This window comes from Phoxinus phoxinus (assembly GCF_949152265.1).
Source record: "Phoxinus phoxinus genome assembly, chromosome: 10".
Taxonomy (NCBI): domain Eukaryota; kingdom Metazoa; phylum Chordata; class Actinopteri; order Cypriniformes; family Leuciscidae; genus Phoxinus; species Phoxinus phoxinus.
In genome coordinates, this window is record NC_136885.1 from 11,394,919 (window position 1) to 11,409,022 (window position 14,104).

Here is a 14,104-nt window from a genome sequence, read left to right on the forward strand (position 1 = left end):
TGTCATGAGCAGTAGATTCAGAGTCTGAGCATGAATGAAAATGGGGTTGCAGTGAATGGCCATTGCATCAGTATGCATTCCTTTAGGCTGAGCGCATTTGATTCACATGGTGTAACCTGACGTACAAGCATCTAAATTCTAGCCTCATTCAGTGAGGTAGCTGGCCAGTTTTGAAGGTCTCTCATCGGTTGGCATTGTTTAAAGCGCATCCACGTGCAGCAGTTCAAAACCAACTGGGAAATATCAATCAGGCAAATCCCCCCGTGGAGATCTGGCATTAGTGCAGTTTGATTATAAGATGTTTTGGGGACACCCACTGTCTTGCAAAATACCCATACACACTGATATGAAATTAGCTTGTCCTTTTAATTAAGTCAAATAATGTATATTTCCCTCAGTTACTTTGGCGGCCTAGGTGGCTCGCTGGCTCATTCGGAATATCAGACTCGGCTTTGCGATTCAGTTTTACAGCCCTTACTTCATTGTACCCAAGAAAAGTGGTGGGTTACAACCAATCTTGGACCTGCATGTCCTGAAGCAGACCCTTCACAAGCTCCCATTCAAGATGTTAATGCAGACACTCATTTTCGAATGCATTTGACCCCAAGATTGGTTTGTAGCGATCAACCTTTAGGAGGAGTACTTTCATGTCTTGATTATCCCTCTACACAGACCATTTTTACAATTTGCGTTCAAGGGGTGGCCATATCAGTACAAGGTCCTCCCCTTCGGGCTGTCCCTGTTGCCTCGCATCCTCACAAAAGTTGCGGAGACTACCCTTGTCCCTCTGAGGGAACACGGTGTTCGCATCCTCAACTACCTCGCCGACTGGCTCATCCTGGCCCACTCGCGAGAGCAGTTGTGCGAACACAGGGACTTGGTGCTCAGGCACCTCAGCCATCTGGGGCTTCGGGCCAACTGGGAAAAGAGCAAACTCTCCCCCATGCAGAAAATATCTTATCTCAGTATGAAGTAGTCAACACGACAGCTTGCTCATGAACGAATGTGCTCAGTCAATGCTTGAACTGCCTGAATTCATTCAGAGGTAGGACAGCGGTTCCACTGAAACTGTTTCAGAGCTCGGGTTGCTTCATATGAGACTGCTTTAGCACTGGCTACAAGACCGAGTCCCGAGATGGGCATGGCAACGTGGGACACACAAGGTGGCAATCACCCCTGTGGCCAAACCTTCAGCCTGTGGACATACTTTGCTTCTCTACAGATAGGAGTTCCCCTAGAACATGTGTCCAGGCATGTTGTTGTCTCAACAGATGCCTCTACCACTGGCTTGGGTGCCATGTGCAATGGGCATGCAGCCTCGGGCTCCTGGACAGGACCTCGACTGCAGTGGCACATCAATTGCCTTGAGTTTCTGGCAGTATACGTTGCTCTGTGCCATTTCAGATCGCTGTTACAGGGCAAGCATGTGCTGGTCCAGACAGATAACACTGTGACCGTTGTGCACATCAACCATCAGGGTTGTCTACGCTCCCGTCGCATGTCACAACTCGCCCGCCATCATAGAGCCCTGCATTTCAGCCCGAGCCCGACGGGCCCCGACTTATTTACGCCCCTAGGGCCGGGCTTCGGGCCTATTTTCACGTCATAGTTCACACGCGGGCCGGGCCTCGGGCCTGTTTTAGGCTTATCCTTTTTATAGCCTATTTTAGACATGTATTAAAATTAAATATGAGAAGTTAACGATGGAAAAACAAACATAGAAAGACGTTTTAAACCTATCACACTAACATATGACTGACACATGACAGTCTGCTCACGCACACACACACGCACACAGGTTTCCCGGCGGCACGACCCAAGATTCGCACGACCGGCGCGCTCTGTTTATAGTGTCCCCGCCAGAAGCAGAAGTATAGCGAGTGTGACTTCAGCGCGGCTGGAATAGTTAAAGAAAAAAGTACGACTGGATTAAAACCTTCCACTGTGGATGCTGTGATTTTTCCTCACGATGCTCTGTGAGAGACTGTTCTTAGCCATGTTAGGGGCTGTCGTGTTGGTTTTCGTTTGAAAACGACTTTATTTTCATTAGTCTGTTCTGTTGGAAACTATTGGAAATAAGAATCGTCATGTTCTGTAGTGAAGACTTGATTTTTGAGGTAAAATAATCTGCATGTTTGTTTTTAATCTAATGCCATTTATTTGATTTGTTTAGATTGTAGGCTATAGCTCATTTAGTTTGCGAGCGCTGTTGCGACTGTGAACAGCAGAGCAGTTTGCCTCAGCTTTAAAAAAAATTATAATAAACGTTTAAACTAACTGTCTGTGTGTGATATGCTTAAGGTGTTTTATGGATTTTATTGTAGCCAAGTAAAGTTTTGATTTGAGAGGCTAAATGGATCAAACATGTTTAACTCGCTGTCGGCTGGTCGTCATAAAAAAAAAAAAAATCCGAACATTTGTCTAAATTACCTTAATAAAGAAATGAAAAGAAACATAAACAAAACTGACCTATTTTAATGGCTGCAAACAGCTAGTTTTCCCTAGGGCAGGCTACAGCTGTGTATTGAGAAGAAAAAAAGAACGAAAAAAAAAAAACGGGCTCGGGTCGGACTCGGGCTGATAATTCTGATGAGCTGTCGGACACGGCCGGGCTAGGGCCTGAGCGTCTCGGGCCAGGGCCGGGCTAGGGCCTAGATTTGAGGCCCGTGCAGGGCTCTACGCCATCAGGAGTCAGAAGCATCGGAGGTCGCTTCGCGCCATTCACATTCCAAACGAGCTCAATTGCCGAATGTCCAGACTCCATCCCCAGAACGTCCAGCTGATTAGGAGATGCTTTGGGGTTGCACAAATTGACCTGTTTGCCTCTCCGGACACGGAGCTTTAGGATGGAACTTTAGGACCTCAAACCAGCTCTTTGTTTGTTACGGAGGCCAGCAGAAGGGAAAGGCTGTCTCCAAGCAGAGGTTGGCCTACTGGATTGTGGATGCCATAGTCTTAGTGTATCAAGCTTGAGACCAGTTGTGCCCCCTTCGGGTGAGATCTCACTCCATTCGGATTCTTCTGGTATTTACGTATTCGGTATTCTTCCACGGTACCGCTCTGCCCTCTCTGCTTGGTGTTGACTTCTCCCTAGATAGGCACTGGATCTGCCACGGAGACCTTCCACATGTAGCACTGTTCATATGGTGAGTCCATATGTGTAATTTCCACATGTTCATTTCCATCTCCCTACGGGCAGGATGTGGTCTCCGTAGCATCACTTTCTGTCTAGAATAGGCACGCATTATCAGTGCTATCCAAATAGTCTAATTGTGTGGGTAAGAAGGAACAGAAGTGATTGACACTCTCTGCGTTAAAGCCCTGTCCCTTCTCCGCCCCAGCAGGTGTGGGGGGATTAGGCGGCTTACACAGGGCACTGGAGGGGGCATCAATTGTGGTGTTTTATTAGGGATCATCATGTTCATTTCTGACGTAAAGTCGAATGTGACTGACTGATAGGAAACGACAAGGAGGGAAGAGGGAACAGAGACGTTACGTCCCGTCTCCACAATTGCTGTAACGCCGCTGAACGGTCAGGACACACACCTTCTTGGCTCCTCAGTGCAAAACTTAACTGAGCGAGTGCACCGCGCTTACTTACCTACCTGCTCCACGGGGTGTGGTTTGCGATAAAAATCACCTTCAGGGAACGGGGGTTATATTAGTAACCTATACATTTTATTTGATCAACTACTTTCATGTTTCATGGGTAAATTGTTTCTACCAATCTTTTTTTTTTAAATTATCAATTACTTACCTGGGGTATATCAAAGCATTGAAAGAACCTTAGTTTACCCTTATTGGGCCTGTCGACATGTAATGTACAAATAGTACAAAATTAATTCCTTAAATAATTGTGTGAAAATTCCAACCTAGGATATTTGGAAATTCAACATTTCTGAAAAATTACATTATCGTTGCTTTTTGCATGTTTTGCTAAACTTTCAAAGTGAAATGTCCAGTGAGTGGCACTAAAACCATGTTCAGTTTTACCCAGATAAACGTGAATCTTATATTGGTTGTTGTATGTATCGTGGCAGTTCAGAAATTGAAAGTTCACTAAATGGTGCTAAAAAGTGATTTTTTTTTTATCTCATTCATTACAATGTAGCACCTACTCTAAACCATACCAAATAGTGAAAAAAAAAAATAGGAGATAAACATTTGCTGAAGCAACCATGCCATTTTAGCTTGCTTCTACTTTGAGCTCTTTTATCTCTCATGCTGGGGTTGAATAAAGACGGAAAAGTGCTGGATCTATTTGCAAGCAGTACATTTTTAATCAAAATAAATTCAGCAACACACTTAGGCTATACAGGAAACAGAACAAGCAAAATAGAGACAAGATCTGACAAAGAACAACAATATCTGACAAAAAACAACTGAATGAACGCTATAGATAAAAACACTAGGGACTAAACAAGAAAATTAACAAGACACAGGTGTAACATGAAGGCAAATCAAATATTATGGCAACAGATAAACAAAGACATGAAGCTGATCAGAACGCAGTGCAAAAACCAACTCAAAGTCCGCGAGGACTTAGGAAGAGGACATATAGCTGGGAGACGGGGCAATCCAGGACAAGGGAGGAACAGGGAGGAGCCAGGGAGGAGACAACAGTAGAAGGAGCCAGGGTGTGACCCCGAACAGAGCTAGCAGGCTGAAGGCCCAAGGGAGGAGCCTTGATGTAGAGGCCAGGACGCCAGGTGAAACCAGGGGGACAAATGACAGAGGCAGAGCTGGAGACCCAGGTGGAGCCGAGGAGACAGGGCAACACTGGAGGTCCTAGACCAAGATGGAGCCACGGGGACGAGCGGCTGAGGTGAAGCCAGGGTGCCTGAGGCGCAGCTTGTTTGGGGTGGCGGCCCGAGGCACAGGCAAAGTGCCGGAAGTCTGTGGCAAAGGCAGAGCGACGATTGACCAAGGCGAACCAGGAGGGATGAGGAAGCCTGGAAGAGTCAGAAAGACAATGGTCACGGGGTGGCGCCAAAGGCAGACCAGAGCTGCAGAGAGGAGTCAGCAAAAGAGTTGAAGGGTTTCCTGCTGGTGAAATTAACTGCCTAAAGTCTGGAACACACCAAGCCGACGGTCGGCCGTCTTGCAGTTTTTGTGCGTCGGCCGACTAAGTTTTCTCAGTGTGTTCCGCACCGTCGGCTGAAATTGGTCATCGTCGGCTTTGTTTCGGCCGATTTGACATGTTGAATCGGCGTCGGGCCGTCGGTGAAAGAGGGAACTCTGATTGGCTGTTCAGCTTACTGAACGAGTCAGTGCACAGGAATAATAGCAAAACAGCGAGCAAAGAAGTAAAAACGGTACAGATAGGCTGTTCTAATGTTACGTCATCTTACCTGAGTGTTCCTTGAATATTTCAATATCAACATGAGCGGAGTGGAATAAAGAAAGTGTTTAGCAGGATTGATAATCAAAACGGTAAGCACGCATTGCTTTGTTTACGGTTTGTGTATCTGCAGCCTGCAGCGTCGCAGTTTCCCTTTTTGAATGACGAATATAGACGAACAAATCTGCAGAAATAGACAGTTGTCACATTTACATGCAGGCACATTCTAGCTGACAGTCGGCTGTAGTTCTCTCGGTGTGTTCAAGTGCAGCTTTTACCCCGACGCGAGGCGACAACACAGTCGGCTTTCATCAGCGCTAGTTTGTCGGCGTCAGCTTGGTGTGTTCCAGACCTGAGCAGCTGAGTCTTTAGTCATTTAAAGAAAGATATTTTCATCAACACTTGACCCATTAACAATAACACTTTGTATCTCTATTACATCTATGTTATATATATATACAGTGTTGGGGAAAGTTACTTTTAAAAGTAATGCATTACAATATTGCGTTACTCCCTTAAAAAGTAACTAATTGCATTACTTAGTTACTTTTTTAGAAAAGTAATGCGTTACTTTTGCGTTACTTTTTTTCCCACCTGGGCTGGGCTTGTTTTTTTATAACACAAAAGTTATATTTTTGGGCAAATGTAAAGACCCTTTCACACTAAAAGTGAAATAATAATCCTCAGGCTGAAGGAAATGTGTACAGTAGAGGAAAGCAAACAAGCAAACCTTTCTATCTATCTATAATCATTGTTGCTTATTTAACTGAATCATCGAAGGTCAGAAGCAAGTACATTGGTCAATAAAGTGAGATTAAATGCATAAAAATTTATGTTTTATTTAACATATTTAGTTATTGGAGGTTTGCATGGTATTCTGATTCTGCATTTCACTGATTTTATTCATTTTGAGTAATATTTTTTTGTGCAAGTGAGATGAGTAAATGCTCACATTTAGTATAGAACTACAATAAACATCATGTATACGCGCACACACACACACACACACACACACACACACACACACACACACACACACACATACACACACACCCTCTGCACTTTGATTCATCTCAACAAGAGGACAGGAGAGCTGTCAGTCAATACATGGGAAAACAAAGTAACTTGCGTTACTTATTTGAAAAAGTAACTCAGATATGTTGTTGTAAATTTTAAAAGTAATGCGTTACTTTACTAGTTACTTGAAAAAGTAATCTGATTACGTAACTCAAGTTACTTGTAATGCATTTCCCCCAACACTGCATATATATATATATATATATATATATATATATATATATAGTAATACATATGTAATATATATTTTATAAAAAAAAAAAAAATATATATATATATATATATATATATATATATATATATATATATATATATATATATGTATATATATATATATATATTAAATCAATAATCTGCACCTGTAATCAAAATTTGTGTGACAAAGAATACAAGTTGTTTGTGTTTTACTGTCACTAGTGTTCATTTCAGCTGGAAGCTGCATATATAAGTTTTTGGAGTTTTGCAAAAATGTAGGTGCACATTTTGGAAACACAAATTACAACCGTCCCAGTTGTTAAGTAATTGCACCAAAACCAAAAGAAATTCTCCTAAAAAGTGTTAGTATAATTGTCAGTAAAGATCATGCTTGTGATGAAATATGAGAAGTTATGTGCAGAAAACAAAGGAAAATGTATGTGAATATCACTTCTAATTTGAATGTCATAAAAAAGTTTAAATTTGGTCAAATTATTTTATTTTCATTTAGAATTTATTATAATATAAATTATATTTAAAAACAAATGTAGAATACAGATGTAATCCCCACTACCATCATTTCTATTACAAATTAATTATGATTTGAGAAGTATGTTCATCATGGTGGTTTAGGGAGATAAAATTAAAGCAAAAATGAGAGAATTCATGTGTCCACTGTTAGACATGTTAAATAATCTAGAGTTTGAAAAGAGAATTTTAAGACGGTTTAATTCCTAAAAGCCCACCAAAAGTGCCCATAGTTATAGTCATAGTTAAAGCTAGGCTATGTGAAATTATGTTTTATTAACAAAGCTCGGGAGGTTCAGATGATTTACCTAATCAGTGTGAGAGGAGGGATATATTTAGAGACGACTTACCTCTGTTCCACAACAGTTTTCCCAGCATCCCTCCTCCACTTCAACTCCTCACTCTCGATTATTACTATTCCAGCCAGGGATGGGGAGATGGGGAGTACTCTGGGTTTGGGCCAAATTCCGAGCTCGGAGCCCTCTTCTCGGACAGCACACCAAATATGCACATTTTATACTATATCTGATTGTATGTAAGTGTGAACCCGTGAAAGTGAGGTCTTGCTAATAATTTTAATTTAACTAATAATTTTTTTATGTATTTGGGAGGTGGAGGAATGGTAGATGCTTTTAGATACTGGTAAATAAAATGCCCTCAGCATCTGTCGGTGCCTGTGTAAGTCTGGTAAGTCTGGGCCGGGCTCCAGGCTTGGCTAATACAGGGGAACTGGAGGCCTGCCACAGCACTTCGAGGAAAGCTCCCTAACTACTGTTTTAAAGGAACTGCTGAACTGGCTTTTATTGAGCTGTGCCTCTCGCCTTTGTGCTCTCAATTAAGGTGATGAGCTAATGTTTGAATTGCTCTGAAAGTGTAAGCCCCTACTTTCAGGATCTTCATTAAGCGTGTGTGGGTGTGAATTGAATAAAAATGTACAGCTAAAGGGAGCGTTACGCTAATGTACTCAGTTTTCCTGAGCATCCATAATTAAAGAGGCCTTGATATAATAACCTAATAAATCAAATATGGCTTGCAAATTAAATTGAAATGCAGAATATCAAGCAAAATGTGGTGGCAGCTTTTGAATGTCATATGCAATCTGTTTCATTTTCACAAAAGTATGCAAGTTTGTCGCAAGTTTTGAAACTTTGTTTTCTTAGCTTAGTGTCAAGTCAAGTCAAGTCATCTTTATTTATATAGCGCTTTTTACAATACAGATTGTATCAAAGCAGCTTCACAATTATAACATGAAAATACAAAAAAAATAATTGAAAATAATTGAATATTAAATGTCCCCAACTAAGCAAGCCAGAAGGTAAGGCAACAGCGGCAAGGAACCAAAACTCCATCAGGTGACAGAAGGGAGAAAAAAACCTTGGGAGAACCCAGGCTCAGTCGGGGGCCAGTTCTCCTCTGGCCAATGAGTGAACAGTGTATGAAGTTCAGAAAGAATTTGTCCAGTTCCGGTTGGTTGAAGTCGGAGTGGAGAGGAGGAGAGACTGGTTGACACTTCAGGTCAGCGGCGTCGTCGTGTCCTGGCGCTGGTCCTTCATCAGATCTGGATACGGCCTGGTTCCGGTGGACAGCAGTAAACCTCGGGATAGACAGAGAGACTAATATTAGCGTAGACGCCATCCTTCTTATGATGTACCAAGTACATCAGGATTAAGGGAAGTGTTCCCGGTCCCGGCTGTTCTAAACTATGCAGCCTAATTATAAGTCTATAATGTGTTATGTGTATGCTAGGCCGAAGAGATGTGTTTTTAGTCTAGATTTGAACTGACAGAGTGTGTCTGCTTCCCGGACAATGTTAGGAAGACTGTTCCAAAGTTTTGGTGCTAAGTAGGAAAATGATCTACCGCCAGCAGTCGATTTTGATATTCTAGGTATTATTAACTGGCCGGAATTTTGAGATCGCAGTAGACGTGAAGGACTATAATGCGTTAAGAGCTCGCTCAAGTACTGCGGAGCTAAACCATTTAGTGCTTTGTAAGTGATCAGCAATATTTTAAAATTTATACGATGTTTAATAGGCAGCCAATGCAGTGTTGACAGAACAGGGCTAATATGGTCATACTTCCTGGTTCTAGTAAGAACTCGAGCTGCTGCGTTTTGAACTAGCTGTAGTTTGTTTGTTAAGCGTGCAGGGCAACCACCCAGTAGAGCATTACAATAATCTAGCCTTGAGGTCATAAACGCATGAACTAATTGTTCTGCATTATTCATTGAGAGCATATGACGTAATTTAGATATATTTTTAAGATGGAAGAAAGCGGTTTTACAGATACTAGACACATGACTTTCAAATGAAAGATTGGTATCAAAGAGCACACCCAGGTTCCTAACCGACGACGAAGACTTAACAGAGCAGCCATCAAGTGTTAGACAGTACTCTAGGTTATTACGTGTGGAAGTTTTTTGTCCAATAATTAGAATCTCTGTTTTTTCTGAATTTAGTAGTAGGAAATTACTAGTCATCCAATTTTTTATATCAGCTATGCATTCCGTTAATTTTGTGAATTGGTAGGTTTCGTTAGGTTTTGAAGAAATATACAGCTGAGTATCGTCGGCATAACAGTGAAAGCTAATTCCATGTTTCCTAATGATATCTCCTAATGGTAGCATATACAGAGTGAACAGCAGCGGTCCTAGTACTGAGCCTTGTGGTACGCCATACTGAACTTGTGATTGATAAGACATCTCTTCATTTACTGCTACAAACTGATAACGGTCAGATAAGTATGATTTAAACCATGCTAGTGCAATTCCACTTATGCCAACATAATGTTCGAGTCTATTTAAAAGGATGTTGTGGTCAATGGTGTCAAATGCAGCACTAAGATCCAGTAATACTAATAGAGAGATACAACCACGATCGGATGATAAGAGCAAATCATTTGTGACTCTAACGAGAGCTGTCTCGGTACTATGGTACGGTCTAAATCCGGACTGAAAATCCTCGCAGATATCATTTCTTTCAAGAAAGGAACACAGTTGTGAGGATACTGCTTTTTCTAATATCTTTGACAGAAATGGCAGATTAGAGATCGGCCTGTAATTGACTAGTTTTGTAGGATCAAGTTGCTGTTTTTTAACAAGCGGTTTAATCATAGCTAGCTTAAAGGTTTTTGGTACGTATCCTAGAGACAAAGATGAATTAATGATATTAAGAAGAGGATCTATGACATCTGGAAGCATCTCTTTCAGCAGCTTAGTCGGTATAGGGTCTAACATGCACGTTGTCGATTTAGATGATTTGACGAGTTTGCAAAATTCTTCCTCTCCTATAGCAATGAATGAATCAAATTTTCCCTCAGGGAGACTACAATGCACTTCCTGATGCGATACTGTATTAGACGGTTGCATAGTTATAATTTTGTCCCTGATATTATCGATCTTATAAGTGAAGAAGTTCATAAAGTCATTACTGCTGTGTTGCTTGGAAACTTCTGGGCTTGAAGCTTTCTTTTTCGTTAGTTTAGCCACTGTTTCAAATAAATACCTAGGATTATGTTTATTTTCTTCTAATAGGGTTGAAAAATAAGCAGATCTAGCAGCTTTTAAGGCCTCTCTGTAAGCAATCGAGCTCTCCTTCCATGAAATCCGAAATACCTCTAGTTTTGTTTTCTTCCAGTTGCGCTCCATTTTTCTGGCTGCTCTCTTAAGGGCCTGAGTGTGCTCGTTGTGCCACGGTGTTGGACTATGTTCTTTAATCTTCTTTAAGCGCAGCGGAGCAACTGTGTCTAAAGTGCTGGAAAAGAGAGAGTTAAAAGTTTCTGTTGCAATATCAAGTTCTTCTAAGCTATCCGGGATGCTAAGATGATGAAACTGATTAGGAAGATTATTGATAAAGCAATCTTTAGTGGCAGAAGTGATCGGTCTAACATATTTATAACACGGAGTCGGCTTTGCAGCCTTGGCTAAATGTAATTTACACGAGACTAGATAGTGATCTGAGATGTCATCGCTCTGCTGCAGTATTTCAACGGCATCAACATCTATTCCATGTGATAGTATTAGATCTAGAGTATGATTACGGCAATGAGTCGGTCCTGACACGTGTTGTCTAACTCCAATTGAGTTTATAATGTCTTTAAATGCCAATCCCAATGCATCTTTTTCATTATCTATGTGTATATTAAAGTCACCAAAAATTAGTACTTTATCTGCAGTCAATACTAATTCTGATAGAAAGTCCGCAAATTCTTTGATAAAGTCTGTATGGTGCCCTGGTGGCCTGTATACAGTAGCCAGCAGAATTTTCAAACGTGATTTATCGGTTACACTATATATTTTTACATTAAGCACCAACACTTCAAAAGAATTATATTTACAACTAGATTTCTTAGTGGTTTTGAAAATATTACTATAAATTACAGCAACACCTCCTCCTTTGCGTTTCAGACGAGGTTCATGTTTATATCCGTAATCTTGTGGGGTTGACTCATTTAAAGCAATGTAATCGTTTGGTTTTAGCCAGGTTTCTGTTAAACACAGCACATCTAGGTTATAATCTGTAATCATATCATTAACTATTAGCGCTTTTGAAGTAAGAGATCGAATATTCAGCAACCCAAGCTTTATCATTTGCTCATTTGTATTATATCTGTTTTTTATTTGTTGAAGATTAATTAAATTTTTAACCTTAGATGGGTTTGAACGTATTTTGGATTTCCAAGTTCGGGGAACAGACACAGTCTCTATATGATGATATCTAGGTGAAAGAGGCTCTATGTGATGGGATTTATCTGACCTTGGTGACGTGAGGCCGCTAGCAGACGGTCGGTTAAGCCAGTCTGTCTGCTTCCTGACCTGAGGCCCAGATTGTCATGTTTTATCTCTAAGACTATGAGCCAAATTACTAGAGAGAAGAGCAGCACCATCCCAGGAGGGATGAATACCATCTCTTTTCAACAGGTCAGGTTTGCCCCAAAAACTTTTCCAATTGTCTATGAATTCTATATTATTTCGTGGACACCACCCAGACAGCCAGCCATTGAGTGAACACAATCTACTAACTATCTCATCACTCCGGCGAACAGGAAGGGGGCCAGAGCAAATTACAGTGCTTGACATCGTACTTGCAAGTTCACACACCTCTTTAATATTAATTTTGGTGATCTCCGACTGGCGAAGTCGAACATCATTCGTGCCGACGTGAATAATAATCTTAGAGAATTTACGTTTAGCATTAGCCAGCACTTTCAAATTTGCTTTGATGTCAGGCGCTCTGGCTCCCGGCAAACATGTGACTATGGTGGCTGGTGTCTCTATTTTCACGTTCCGTGTAATAGAATCGCCAATAACTAGGGCACAATCAGAATAATTCTCAGTGGGTGTTTCACTGAGCGGGGCAAATCGATTTGTTATCGGAACGGAAAAGTGGTTTTTTGATCCGCGACTAGAGCGATCTCTCACTGTCACCCATCTGCCCTGCTGCACGGGCTCTACTTCAGCCGGAACCGACTCATGTAAAGAGTTCACTAGGCTAGGCGCATCCAAAATAGTATCTAAAGCTCTAGCACTCTTCTTACTATTCTCGATTAAAGTTTGGATGCGTGTCTCTAGTTCTGAAATCTTCTCTGTCAGCCTGACTGTCTCCTTGCATTTATCACATATAAATCCTATATTGCCGACAGAGAAGGCTATGGTAAACATGTGACATGAAGTGCAGGTGACAATAACAGGAGAAGACATTACTCACCGTGTTTGTTGACTGATTCTTACTCACCTGGGCTTTTATGAACTCAAAGGCGCGGGCGCGCGAGAGAAAAATAAATAACTGAGCGCACGGGTGGTGCGTTAAAAGGCTAGCGAGTTAGCGTGTTGTGCTGACAATAACGGAAGCTAGCAATGTCAGGTTAATCTGAGATGTTGAGTAAGCTGTATTTAGTAGTATAAACAACTAGAATTTATAATAAATGATGGTTCAAAACAGAAAGAAATACGAAGCTAATACGAGGCTTAGACGCAGCAAACAAACTCACAGCAGCAGCAGTCACAGCGAGGCAGACAGGAGCAATCGATCTCAGAGGAGTGAGTAAGTGGGCAAAGCAACAAATCCAGTGTAAGAGGATGTAACTGGTCAGAGCAACATGACTTTTGTCAATTGAAGATGAACTGATCCAGAAATGTGGATTTGTCATTAGCCTACCAGTCATATTGTCTTCTTTCCTCATACTGCTTTAGCCATTAAAGTGTCTGTTGTTGGAGCGTATTAGTATTTCCAGAGCTGTAAATTATTTTCACCCTGAGTTTTATAGCTGTTTTTAGAATGAATTAAGACATATGGTTCCTTGTTCCTTGAAGTCAATATTCCTCCTCTTAGTATTTCTAAGAGCTTGAGGTATTCATTATCGAGGTTTTTTATGTTGTTGTCTTCCAGACACTTCCAGATGTTTTCTCTGAATTGAAGTAAAGGATTTGAGAACCTGGTGGGCCTGGTATATGAAAAGACATTATTGTAATATTGCTTTATTCTCAAGAAGAACTTTTTATTTCTCAACTTTTGTTCTCTTTTTTTTTCTCTTATGCCTTAATGCTGATATACAAACATTAGATGTACTGTACCATTCAAAATATTTTTTTTAAATAAATTAATACATTTATTAAGCAAGGTTGCGTTGAATTAATCAATAGTGACAGTAAAGATCTTTACATTGTTACAAAAAAACATTTGAACTTTCTTTTAAACTTTCTAATTATCAAAATAATTCAGGAAAAAAAATACATTCCAGAAACATAATACGCATATTAGAACAATTTCTGAGACTTAAGACTTAAGTAATGTACATTTGTATTTGTATTTGAGTAAAGAGTAAAGTACTTTATGAATGTGGGTCTGTTTTCACAGTGTAATCCATCCTGCCAGAGGAATTCGCAGTAGCTTGACCGTCTGAGGATAAGCAGGGCTAGAATATCGACTGTTGTACCTTTAGCATTATATTAATATCATACATTTTA

The 14,104-nt window shown here is 40.8% G+C and overlaps 1 protein-coding gene across 4 annotated transcripts in view; it reads left to right on the forward strand.

Annotated features, from left to right (window-relative positions):
- Positions 1–14,104, forward strand: part of grb10b (growth factor receptor-bound protein 10b) — a 123,374-nt gene that overhangs the window by 31,412 nt on the left and 77,858 nt on the right. The gene's annotated exons all lie outside the window — the stretch shown is intronic.